Here is a 7550-nt window from a genome sequence, read left to right as displayed (position 1 = left end):
GAGGAGAAGGGGATGACAGAGGATGAGATGGTTGGATGGCATCACCGACTCAATGGACATGAGTTTGTTTAAACTCCAGGAGTTGGTGATGGGCAGGGGGGCCTGGTGTGCTGTGGTTCATGTGGTCACAAAGAGTCCGACAGGACTGAGCAACTGAACTGAACTGAACTGAGTGACTAACACAAACACATACACACATACACACAAACACATAAGAATCACAGGGAAGGTTTGTTAATATACACATTTCTGGATCCTGCTATAAGAGATTCTGACTTGGTAGGCCTGGCATGCTGTCTGGGAATTTGCATTCCCAATTTTTCAAGTGGTGTTAAAATCAATAGAATCACACTGGGAAGTCTTCATTCAAAATCTTATCAACTAAACTCTCTAAGGTTGGAAACTGGGCCGATGAATTCTTAAAAATTCACTGGATTTGAAATGAGTAGCTACAGTTTACAAATAGGTGTTTTCCTTGGTGCTTTTGTAGATTTTTTTTTTTTTTTTTTGAATCTTGCTTCTATCTGACTATTAGAAAACTTGATTACTACTCTTTAGAAATGGATTTCAGAAAGCGAAATATCTCCATTTGAGAAAGCCACAGATATGGGCAATAGCTTTTGATTTCAGAATATTTTAAGCCTCCACCATTCTTCTGTCTTTCATGGGTAAAGAACATTGGTGAGGAAGTTGATTTTCCAAGTTCCTTCTTGAAGAATGGTATGATAATAAAAATGATAATTTAACAAATAAACTGAATACTGCAGTGGGTAACTTTTCCCTTCTCCAGGGGTTCTTCCTAGCCCAGGGATTGAACCCAGGTCTCCCGCATTGCAGGTGGATTCTTTGCCAGCTGAGCCATAAAGGACACCCAAGAACACTGGAGTGGGTAGCCTATCCCTTCTCCAGCAGATCTTCCCAACACAGGAATCAAACCAGGGTCTCCTGCATTGCAGGTGGGTTCTTTACCAACTGCAATATGTGGTTGGCCCTTAACAAATAAACAATTAATACAAAGACAATTTATATTTATCACTGCAGATGGTGATTGCAGACATGAAATTAAAAGACGCTTACTCCTTAGAAGGAAAGTTATGACCAACCCAGATAGCATATTGAAAAGCAGAGACATTACTTTGCCAACAAAGGTCCGTCTAGTCAAGGCTATGGTTTTTCCAGCAGTCATGTATGGATGTGAGAGTTGGACTGTGAAGAAAGCTGAGCCCTGAAGAATTGATGCTTTTGAACTGTGGTGTTGAAGAAGACTCTTGAGAGTCTCTTGGACTGCAAGGAGATCCAACCAGTCCATTCTGAAGGAGATCAGCCCTGGGATTTCTTTGGAAGGAATGATGCTAAAGCTGAAATTCCAGTACTTTTGCCACCTCATGCAAAGAGTTCACTCATCGGAAAAGACTCTGATGCTGGGAGGGATTGGGGGCAGGAGGAGAAGGGGACGGCAGAGGATGAGGTGGCTTGATGGCATCACCGACTCGATGGACATGAATTTGAGTGAACTCCGGGAGTTGGTGATGGACAGGGAGGCCTGGCTTGCTGCAATTCATGGGGTCTCAAAGAGTCGGACATGACTGAGCGACGAAATGAACTGAACTGAACTGAATACTCTCTCGGCCTGGATAAGTAAATTTATCTACTGATGCATTGAGTTCATTTTATAATGTCCCATAATGGATTTAATACTGATGTTTTGAATTAGATTTTTAGGTATGGCATGTTTTTTCTTTTGCTGCTAATGGAACTGGGAAGATCAACTGTGATTTCAAAACAGAGTCACGTTAAAACAGCATGTGCACTGTAATACCTGTGGATTTATGAGAAATGGTAAAACAGCAGATAAAAGATTGCCTAAGACTGGACTATGTGATTGCATAATTTTCCTTAGTAAACATCTGTAAATCTTATTTTTTGATTATAAATATCATGTGATGGAGGGGGGATTCAGAAGCTGTAAATTATTTACAATATTACTTTATAAATACCATTTTAAAAATAAAAATTTATTGTCTTCAATGAGCATATTCACTTTTATTCCCTTCTTCTTAATCATTCTCTTTAATAAGTTAGGCTGTATTCTTTGGAGTTCAGAGTTTATTCTTCAAATGTTTAAGACTTACTTTTTTTTTTTTTGTCTGCTTACCTCTGCTAGGATTCAAAGATGAGTGGAAAACTACTGGACTTTCTTTGCTGGAGGTTTCTGTTTATAGGCCATCCAGTGCCCCCCCCCCCCCCCGCCCCCCACTGCCCGCCGGCCCCGGCCATCCCCCTATCTATCTGACTTTACTCTGACATTCCAGAGTTATGAAAAAGCATGAGGATCTTCTAGACTTCCCTTCCAGAGGTTCTGTTGCTTTTTGATAACTCTGATTCTTGTAGTTCAACTGATAATAGAAAAGGACAATAAGAAAATACTGCAAGCAAATTATTTCTTTATTACTATCGATGATGACAATACAGTATCCTTTAAACATCATCTGACTCTCTTGCCCACTTTGCTGCTTTTCTTACTGGAATTATGGAATTATCTAGATAGAAGTTAGGGCAGTCCTTCAGAATTACTGTAAGTTGAATAGTACACAATGATTACTTTTGGACAAATATAATTTTCAAAAGCATATTTTAATTTTAATTCCTTATCCTAACATCCCCAAAATCATTTGGTCTGCAGACAATAGAACTGTTTATAAGCAAAAATATGAAATCCATAGAAAAAAGGAAAAATATAATGCTTTTATAGAAAATAGAAGGAAATTTATTCCTGTTTTAGAAAAGCAATTGATATTGAAAATGCTACAACATTGTGGTTGTAGATTATACCACCAATTGTTATCCCAAGAGATGGAATTCAATTAGGAGAGAAAAATCCAACTTCACTAATATCTTCTGTGTCACGTTTTCTGTCTTCATCAAAGGTCCCTGGTTTAATAACTGCTTAATTGCTATGAATTTTACTAATATTTCCCACTTTTCCTATTTGCTTTGCAAATCAATACAAATTCCCCTTCTCACTGGCAGTGTCTTTATGTAGCATTTGTATCACTTTACCCAAATATTTGCTATTTTCTTTCCCTGTTCTCACTTCTCTCTTTTTTCACCATCTCTCCAAGGAAGTAAGATTACTTACTTGTCCACCACTCAGGCCATATATTTTCTTCCCTGCTCTCATTTTTGGCTGATGTGTGCTCTCAAAGATAGATCCTAGGTCACCAGTTTCAATAAAGGTTTCTATTCTGGGTATCTGGTTCTTTTGAAGACTGACTTCTTAGATTCATTGACTAGTAGGGCTGAGAGTCCTTCACTGGATGCACAACAAACCTGGGAAAAAAGTATTGTTTAAAGGGGAGAAAATTAGACTTAGAACCAGATAAGTTGTCAGAGTCCCAACCAGTAACTACAAGGTTGTTACATCAGTTTCCTTACTTTCAAATGATTATAAAATCTTGTTTGTATGGTTGTGAAGGCTAAATGAAATAATGTGTGAAAAATGCTTAGCACAGATTTTGAATCACTACAGAGGATAAGTATCTATTAACTTTCAAAAGTGGGAAGATTGCATTTTACTGAAGACCACAGGCTGAAGATGATCTAGGGTCTAAGGAGATTTCATCTAAGGCCTGTTTATCCAAGAGGAATGGTCTTTTCCAATCACTCCTGTAAAGAGTCTGCCTGCTGACGCAGGAAATGCAAGAGACACCGGTTCGATCTCTGGGTCAGGAAGATCCCCTGGAGGAAGAAATGGCAACTCACTCCAGGATTCTTGCCTGGAAACTTCCATGGACAGAGGAGCTTGGTGGGATACAGTCCATGGGGTTGCAAAGAGTCAAACATGACAAAGCACACACACACATACACACACACCCCTGCATAGAATCACATAAAACATAGGACTTTAAGAAAAATAAAGTGTGATATGTCCAGACAAAAAGGAGAGAGAAAGAGAATAGATGTAAGACTTCACTTTGGATTTCTAGCCAACTAAAAGAAATGAAGGAGACATTATTGGATGTAAAATGAATTAGAATTCTTAAAAAGGAGCCTCAGGGAAGCTTTTTTGCACAAATCTCTTGCCACTAAATGCAAAGAGGCTGGAAGCTTCAATTTTTTTGAAAACTTCATTTTCCAATCCTGTTTGAAAAAACCAGAAAGAATTAGAATAATTACATCAGTTTATATGATTCTCATCAACAGGAAGTAACTACTTAGTTCCTGGTTGGAAAATTATGAAGTTGGGGAGAAGACACCTTGCTATTTTATTTACTTTATTTTTTAATCTATGCTACTGCTATCGCATTTTATTATTTATTTATTTATTGCCACACTATGAGGCATGTAGGATCTTAGTTCCCAGACCAGGGATCTGTGTGCCCTGTATTGGAAGCACAGTCTTAACCACTGGACCACCAGGGACGTCCTATCATTTTACTTTACTGCTTGTAATAGCAAAAGGCTGGAAGGAAGAGTCCAATGTGAGCTGCTCTCTTCAGGAAGACAGGTTTTAAAGTGTTCAGAATAAATTAATTTCATAGCTTGAAATTTTGAAAGAGAAAATGTTTCAAGAGGAGAGATAAACTTTAAAATGGTCTAATTCTAATCACAGATATTATCAATTCTAAAATTGATAAAGGGAGATGAATATTTACAAATGATATCTGTATAACGAAGTTATAGAAATAAAATAGCATAACATGTTTAGACTTTGGAACCAAGCTGTCTAAGTTTAAATGCTAATTATTGCATTCACTCATGGGGAGTTAACCTTTCAATGCCTGTGGGTGAAAGTGAAAGTATTAGTTACTCAATGGTGTCCAAACTCTTTGTGACCCCAAGGTCTATAGCCCACTAGGCTCCCCTGTCCACGGAATTCTCCAGGCAAGAATACTGGAAAGAATAGCCATGCCCTATCTTCCTAAGAAGGAGAGGATATACTTTTATCTACATTTCAGGGTTTAGTGAAAATAAAATTAGAACTTACCAGAATACCAAGTTTTATATGTAGAAAAAAATAAATTATAGGCATTACTATTAGTTGTCTGCTTCATTTCTATGTCTCCCTATTCAAAACACTGACCAAGCAGAGGACCTCGTTTATAGAATAGATTTATTCTGCCTTCTCTTTCTGTACAGCCATTGTAAGCAAACAGCCTGTGGTAAACACTGGGAAGCCTCAAGGTATTAGTTAAAAGAAAAAATAATAGAATACAAATAGTAAAGAATGTTACAAAATGACTAAGTATACACTAAGATGGTCAAAAGGGGGACATAACCCAATAGATCAGGGTCATACAGACCATGTTTTTTCCATTACAACAATATAATGAACTAGAAAAGGATAAACATTATAGTCAGTAATGTAACATTGAGGGATAAAAAAAAAGGGCTGATTTAGTCTCATTTTTCTTGTAAATTATTTGATAAGAATAATCTGCAGGAGGAAATAGATTGGAATGAGCACAAACTCAAGATAAAGAAATATTGAATAAACAAATATCTCCGGTGCTTTAAACAGATAAAAGTCTTAGATTTAGAATAAATAATATATGACTTGATCAAGTTTTTTACAAAAATGTGGACATTGAAAAGGTTTTGGAAAACCGGAAAAAAAAATTCCTAAATATCCTCCACCATTCCAAAAGAAAAAAGTGAGTTCCACACTTGCCAGTGTTGTGTTTGCGTGTTAAGTCACTTCAGTTGTGTTTGACTTTGTGATCCCATGGACTACAGCCCTCCAAGCTCCTCTGTCCATGGGATTCTTCAGGCAAGAATACTGGAGTGGGTTGCCATGCCCTTCTCCAGGTACCAGCATTAATAGTGGTGATAACAGTAATTGTGGTGAGTGAGTGAAAGTCACTCAGTTGTGTCTGACTCTTTGCGACCCCATGGACTATACAGTCCATGGAATTCTCCAGGCCAGAATACTGGAATGGGTAGACTTTCCCTTCTCCAGGGGATCTTCCCAACTCAGGGATCAAACCCAGGTCTCCCACATGGCAGGCAGATTCTTTACCAGCTGAGCCACAAGGGAAGCCCAAGGATACTGGAGTGGGTAGCCTATTCCTTCTCCAGTGGATCTTCCCAATCCAGGAATTGAACCAGGGTCTCCTGCACTGCAGGCAGATTCTTTACCAACTGAGCTAGGAGGGAAGCCCAGTAATTGTGGTAGTAGCAGCAATAGCAGCAGTAATAGTAGTTGTTGTTCAGTCACTAAGTCAGGTTCGACTCTTTGCGAACCTATGGACTGCAGCATGGCAGGCTTCCCTGGCCTTCACTGTCTCCCTGAGCTTGCTCAAACTCGTGTCGATTGAGTCAGTGACGCCATCAAGCCATCTCATCCTCTGTCACCCCCTTTTCCTCTTGCCCTCAATCTTTCCCAGCATCATGGTCTTTCCAGTGAGTTGGCTCTTCTCATCGGGTGGCCAAATTATGGGAGCTTCAGCTTCATTATCAGTCCTTCCAATAAATATTCAGGGTTGATTTCCTTTAGGATTGACTGGTTTGTTATCCTTGCTGTCCAAGGAACTCTCAAGAGTAATAGTAGTAGTTAATATTGATTGCATACTTGCTATGGACTAACTATAGTACATGAAATATTTCTATCAATTTTAACTTCAAAATGATATAAATATGTGTTATTATTATTAATACTTTACATATAAGAAAAATAAGGCTCAAAGAAGTTAGGTAACTTGGCAAGGTCATGGAGCTATGTAACTGTGGAACAGAAATGGAACACAAGCAATCTGACTCAGGCATTCTTGTTTTAACCTAGCCCTCCTCAGTACTTAACACAGTATGTTTATGAGTGCATATATCTTTCATTTGAAGAAGCATTATGTTATAGATACCTAATATAAATAATATGTAGGCCTTATTTTAAACATAGTTTTGAGAGAAATAGGATACATAGTAATTTTTCAAGCTGTCTGATCTATTTCTTGCTAAGAAATAATAACAATCTGATATTTGGTAAAGGTTTGACTTGCATGACCAAGCATTTGCCTGGTGTCTTTATTGAATTATATGTTGTTTTATTTTCCAACTAGTTGTTTTATGACACCTTGGCATCTTTTCTAACAAAAACTGATGGCATGCAAAATAGTGATAAATTGGGATGATCTAGCATTTACCAAAGTTGATGCTTCAGTTAATTTGTTGCTGGTGTAAAGACTAGAGTTGTAATAAAAGAGCTCCACCCACTTCTTAGGTAAATTAGTTGCTGATACAGAGACTAGGGAACTAGTATTATATTAGTGAAAATGTTAGTTGCTCAGTTGTGTCCGACTCTGCTACCACATGGATTGTAGCCCTCCAGGCTACTCTGTCTATCAAATTCTCCAGGCAAGAATACTTGGGTAGGTAGCCATTCCTTTCTCCAGGGGATCTTTCTGACCCAGGGATCGAACCTGGGTCACCTGCATTACAGGCAGATTCTCTACCATCTGAGCCACCAGGGAAGCCCAACTATATTCGTTGTCTATTTGCTTTCTTGTTTTTAAAAACTTTTTTCCTTCTCTTTTTCTACTTACCTTGAAGTCAAA

General features: G+C 38.2%; 1 non-coding gene across 1 annotated transcript; it reads right to left on the bottom strand.

Moving 5' to 3' along the window:
* Positions 1-5056: 5056 nt before the first annotated feature.
* Positions 5057-5179, bottom strand: LOC128058420 (small nucleolar RNA SNORA51). The gene has a single exon (XR_008200469.1). It is a non-coding gene; the product is annotated as a small nucleolar RNA SNORA51 (small nucleolar RNA).
* Between the last annotated feature and the right edge of the window lie 2371 nt (positions 5180-7550).

Source organism: Budorcas taxicolor, chromosome 1, assembly GCF_023091745.1.
Source record: "Budorcas taxicolor isolate Tak-1 chromosome 1, Takin1.1, whole genome shotgun sequence".
NCBI classification, from domain to species: Eukaryota; Metazoa; Chordata; class Mammalia; order Artiodactyla; family Bovidae; genus Budorcas; species Budorcas taxicolor.
Note: the sequence above shows the minus strand (reverse complement) of the source record. Positions and strands in the feature narration are given on the sequence as shown.